Below are 6659 nucleotides of genomic sequence, written 5' to 3' on the forward strand. Positions count from 1 at the left end.
CGTAATCAACATATTGGATGTCAAATAAACAATATAAAGAGCATTAGGAGGATTTAAATGATGGATATCCAATCATTATTGCTTCCCTTTACTGCAGTCCATTGGCACTTATATCCTTTTCATTTTTTAAATAGAGACCAAAAATGATACTTCAAATGGATAAAACACATACATTATAATAGAGCTCACAGAGGAGAGGACTGGCCACCAGGTTCGGGGCTAGTGCCAAGGGGAGTAGCTAATTTGTTTTCAGAAAAACTGTCGGTAGGTCCACTTGAGGCCAACCATAATTTTCGTATGGTATGGTCCACTTGAGACTTATATCCTTCTCTTTTTTAAATAGAGATCAAAAATAATATTTAAATGAATGAAACATAAACATCATAATAGGGCTCACAAAGCATTGACCACCAGCTTTAAAGCTGGTGTCATGGGAAGTAACCAATCCGTTTCGGGAAAAAAACTATCGGTTGGAAAGGGTTGACCAAAAGGACCTTCGATGTACTTGGCCCACCCGATTGCATGAAGTTTTTTATACGGGGCATCCACATAGTATGGCCCAGCTGATGAATGGTGGATCTTGCGCATGCAGGCCAACTCCACTGCAAAGCCCCGCCATCTAATGCGAACAAGCGCAGCAACGTGGCACAAGTGTGCGAGATCCATTCCGTTCACCGAGGTGAGCCAAACGTTTACATGTACATCCCTCTCCCAGAGATCTCGCTGGTCCACCAAAGAAGTGGGTGACAATGGTAATAGATAAAAATTTACTAAAAAGTCACATTTGAAGTGGATCCCACTTGCTAGGGCCCGCTGATGAATGGCCGAGATCTGGCACTTATGCTGCAAGTAGGGTTCAAATCTACCCAAACACGTGTCTGTCCTATTTCTGGTAATTTTAAGTCTGGTGGCACGTGAGAGTGAGAGTGGCACCGGCTTTGGAACGGGGTGCGGACTAGCTACCTCCCCCACCTTTCTGAGCTCGGTACAGTAGGAGGCTTCGAGGGGCCACCGAGGTGTCTCCTTGATGTATGACTTCTATCTACACCGTCCATCCATTTTTTCATATCATTTTAGATTATTATCCCAAAAATAAGTTACATCCAAGGCTCAAGTTGACCACACCACAGGAAGCAACGGTGCTAAGGACACCCACCGTTGAAATCTTCTTATGGCCCACCATGTTGTTTATTTGCCATACAACCTGTTAATATGGTCGTATAAACATTGATGAATTGAAAAAACAAACATCATCTTGATTTAAAACTTCTGTGGTCGCTAATAATTTTTCAGTGGTAAGAATTTAATACCCTCTGTGTGGTCCAATGAGCTTGGATATTTCTTATTTTCAAATATATTATATAAAATCATTTGAAAAAATGGATGGACGATGTGGATGGAATGCATGCATCACGCCGGCTCCTCCGAACCCAGTCTGTCCCGAGCTCGGAACAGGCGGGATAGTGCCTAATCCGTGCTCTTTGGAACGCGAGTTGCCAAGCTATGTTGGGCCATCTATGAAATCCAATCCGTCCATCAGTTTCTGAAGCTCACAATAGGAGTCTAGAAATCAGGCAGATCTAAAAGTCATGTCCACTACACCACACGAAACAACGGGGATTGAACGCCGTTGAAAACTTTCTGGCAGCCACAGAAGTTTTGAAACAAGCTGCTATTTGTAGTGGTAGCAACTTTATGAACGGCCTGGATGGCATATAAACATCATGGGCTCGCTCCAGTAAGTTTTCAATAGTGGACATTTCCATTCTCGCAGTTTCTTATTGTGTGGCCCACCTGAGTTTTGAAACTAACTTATTTTTGGAGTCTCATCCATTGTTAACTTGAGAAATTGATGGACGGAGTGGATTTCTCACGGGCATCTCCGTGGGCCCCACATATCTTCCGACCACAGGATCTTCGGTTGGGCGGGAGCCAAAGGCACTTCACAGCCCTTGCCTGGCTGTTTTTGGGCGCTGCACGTGAATGTTACGTCAGAATGAGAAGATGATCTGGAATCTGCGGTTGAGAGGGTCTTACCCAAAAAAAAAAACTTAGATACTCTAGAAAGGCGAACTATTTCGTGCGCATGCACTTAAAAATATACCAGTTGCATGAATATAACTCAATTTTAACCGTCCAAATGAGTTTCATCTCAAATGGATCAATTATCTAAATGTTTTAATGTTTTACATGGCATATTGGCTGAAGTATTATGAACGGTTAAAATGAAAACCAGTTGGTGGTCCAAATTCAGCCAACTAAATATATATTGATCATAGGCTAAGATTGTTTGATCAATGCGATTTTTAGTTATAATATATCTACATGTGTCCCATGATATTAGCAAAGGTTAGCTATGTCTAGAAATATGTACTAAAGTGTACAAGTTTAAGCTCACGAGTATAACCAGCAGGCTCCACCCGAGTATCATATACCTGATGGTACTAAAATAACCCCCATGTTTTTCAAAATTACTGTATCACTTTTTTTTTTTTTGCTTCTGCCTTCTCGCATCCGGTAGTTGATCCGGTCCATCTCGATGCATGATGGTGTGGTGCCTCCACAACACCGTTGAACACGTGGCGTACATGGACGATGACTGAACTGCTTATTCACTAGGCCCACTAGACAATGGGCTATGGATAAAACGTCACTCTCTTTGGACTACTAAATCCTTGCCGTGCAAATGGAGCAATGTAAAAGACAAAAAAAATCAACGGCTCACTTTTAATGAGAAAAATGATTATTTGATAGTTGTTGGTCAGCCCATGGGATGCGTGGCTACTATCATCATACGCGTGTGCAAAGAATGACAAGACGGCCTACGCTGCACGTGCCTACTTGCTCTTGGACTGGATTTAGGACATTCAATGGCCAGAACTGCCATTTGTGATGTTTGTCATAAGCCTTTTTAGACCCGTGGAAAAACAAACAAAGAAAATGTTGTTTCACAGCAGACTTAGAAATGCCTTTTCAGTTGCTGATTTCGAGGCATGGTGACATCCTTACAAAGAATTGGTATTTTATATTTTTAAAGTAGTAGATGACTTTCACTTTAAACTGACTTTCAACTTAAGTTAATTATAAATAAGTGACTTCATACCTTAGTCATATAAATTTTTTGACAGTTTTGCTTGTATTTACGAATGGAAAAACTTACGGGCATCTAGGTGACTTCTTAGGGCCTATTTATTTTTAATTTAAAACTTGTAAATATAGACAACTAAGTAATTATTACTTATCATTGGGTGTGTATGTCGAGTCGAACTAAGTCGAGCTGGCCTCAGCTCGACTCGGCTCGATCAATGGCTGACCTCAGCTAGAACTCGGCTTGGCTCAGTCCTCGAGCCTGACTGGCTAGCTCGGCTCAGTTCGATCACAACTCGGGCCAATTTCGAGCCAAGTTCACCATTGAGGCATTTCCACAAACACCTGAACTGCAATTTTAAAAACTCACTGTTTTACAAACAGAGGCAATAGTTTTACAAGTGTTTTATCAAACACTTTCTAAGTAACATTTAAAAAAAAAAAAAAACAAGAAAAAAAAAATATTTGTTTAATGTACATACCTTGTTTGCCACCGACCTAACCTTCCTTGCTACCAGCCACATCTCGTTGAGTCATTTTATCAAACAGTTGGTGAGCAACATCAATGGCAAAGTAACCAAGTCACCAAACTGGTTCGATTCGAGCTAAATTTGATTTGAGTCGAGTCGAGCTGGGGCCTACTCAAACTCAGCTCGTACTCATTTTCGAACTCAAAAAATCAGCTCCGCTCGGCTCGAACTCAGCTTCGAACCAAGTCGAATTGAGCTTTTTCGAGTTGAGTTGAGCGAGTTAATCGAGCTAGCTCGGTTCGTGTATACCCCTACTTATCATTGGAAATGCTATGACTTTCCTCCATTTTATGCTTGTATTTTGGTATATTTGATTTCAAAAGTAAATAATGAAATTAGTTATCATTGTTAACTCCGATTCGTGGTCGGAGAAGGTAAATGCAAATATTTTTCATGGTATATTGCTTCGTAGACTGTACCTTAGTGAACAAGGCATGTGTAATTGGTCCATGTAAATATTATACACTGAATTGGTGCAACCATGGACACGATTTGGCTAGTGAGCATGCCACAAGCCAGTGGGTAGTAGTCGGTGCTCCTAGGGCACCACCGATCCTGGGATGCTACAAGGAGAATTTTCAACATCAGTTTGATTCGTAATAAGCATAACCAAAGGCATAACCCACAAACAACAACCAAAAACTCCATCACATTTTCACTATAATCAAAAACTTTACAAGTACAATGAGCATAAGGGAAATACAATGAATATAGACCAAAACTCCAAAAGAAGATCAACCACGCGTCCAAGCCTCAGCGCTGCTGCGATCCAACTTCACCTGCACGCAACGGTCGTGCATATATAAAGCTTAGAGGGTGGTGAAAGTGTATGCTCAAGGTGATAATGTAGTCATGCAGTATCAGAGTAATGCGGAACATGCTGATGAATGCTAAGAATCCCATTAGCCGTATCAAGGCCATGCGGTGCAAAGAATGATGTCGGCCATACTAAGGCCATGCAATGCAAAATGTAAGTCAAGCATACAAATCCTCATCTAAGTCCACATGTCAATACGGCTCAAATCTGGGATATCACCGGGGTCTAGTACGCTCCAAGCCAGATTGCCGCCCCATCGCGCGCAATAAGGTGAGTGGAAAAGACCTCACTATCCGCCTGCCAATATCGGGCTCGGCTCGTCAATAGCGGACCCATTCCTCGAGCTGGTCAGACTCAGCCTAGCATTGCCCCCTACTCTCGGGCGGGTAAGGCCGCACCCCCTTCCAACCGACCACGACACAGTGGAAAGCGCAACCGTCTGGTAATCGGCACCCAGCGCTCATGCACCCACTCGGTCTAGATGTTGGAGCAACCTCCTGGTACCATAAGGGTTTAGGGACTTTCACCCAGGGATATCTATCGCACCCCATGTAGAACAGTATTTCCGGTATCCAATCCTGCCAACCACGATACGTCTGTGGAGGCTACGACCCTGATGTCGCTAGGGCATACAGTAACCATATCATACAATGCGAATGCATGAATCACACTATTCAGTCATGCAGCAATCCTGCGCGTATCGTGCGCTCATGTAGGGCAACACCCCCTATACGGGAGCCCCTAATCAATCTGCCCGAAGGCATATGCGATGATCAGTCATTTCTCATATCAAGCACACGTATGATGCATATGGTCATGAATCATGGAACTGAGCATGCTATATAGAATGGATGATAATCATAACAAAGATGGGCCTAGACGGCCTACACATCAGACGTATGAGCCTAACAATGGGCCCTAGGGAAAGTCATAATGCGGACATTTAACCACACTATACTTGCAATGTGGACGTCAAACCACCGTTGCTCCCAAGGCACGACTGTCATAAATGTCATTATACGATTCATGTTGGGACTGCACATTGCAATGAACCTTAGGTATATCTCATTGGGCCTTCAATACATCAAATGGGCCGTATCTCATGGGCCTTATATTCATTAAGTGGGCCACATCAATGGGCCGCATCAATGGGCCTTATGTTCATTGCAATGGGCTATAACCCGTGGGCCTTAGAATGCATTAAATGGGCCTAATTTTACGGCCTTATATGTATCAAATGGGCCTCGCCAGTTGGGCCCCATACATGCATCAAATGGGCCTCAACCCATTAGCCCCATTACATCTTAATGGGCCCCGACCCATGGGCCCCTAATACAATAAATGGGCCTCAATCCATGGACCTTACATAGACATCAAAGTGGGCCTCAATCATGGGCCACAAGCAAACTGAGGTGGGCCTTACCTATATATCAAGGTGGGCCTCAATCACGGGCCTCAACATAAAAAAATGTAAATATATAGTATATAATATATATGTATACATAATACATATAATATTATACGAAATATAATATTACATATATATATATATATATATATATATATATATATATATACACACATACACACACAAGCACGCATCACAGTGGGGCCCACGCAATCATCACAGTGGGCCCACACAATCGTCACAGCGGGCTCCACCGTCCAGGCGGACGGTGAAGATAAAACACTTACATCACTGTGGGCTCCATGTGGGGCCCACCATAATGTTTGCTTTCCATCCAAGGCGTTGATGAGGCCTCGTGGGCTAAGATGATGGGTGAAAACAAATTTCACCCCGATCCAAAACTCTGTGGACCCCAAAAGAATTTCAAGGGTAGAAGTCCAATCCAATCGTTTCTACGGTGTGGGCCACCGAGTCTTGGATCAACTCGATTTTTGGGGTGGGCCCACGTCGGTAGTGGCCCACCCTATGAACGGTTTAGATAGCATATAAACATCAAGGTGGGGCCCACGGCTACAGCCGTGCTGGGCTGTACGGCGGCCAGTCCGCCCGCCCGCTGAGCGCAGGCAGCGCCTGCTGCTGCTGTGTTCAAAATTATTATTTTTTTTTATTTCTATTCTTTTTGAGGATTTTACTAGTGGGGTCCATATCCAAGGAATCCACGCCATCCAGTGCTCTTCCATGGCTCACCACGAGCAGTTCAAGTCCAATATCGGACATGTTTTGGCGTATAGGAAGTTAGGGAAGGTTTCAATGGTGA

This window comes from Magnolia sinica, chromosome 4 (assembly GCF_029962835.1).
Source record: "Magnolia sinica isolate HGM2019 chromosome 4, MsV1, whole genome shotgun sequence".
Lineage (NCBI taxonomy): Eukaryota > Viridiplantae > Streptophyta > Magnoliopsida > Magnoliales > Magnoliaceae > Magnolia > Magnolia sinica.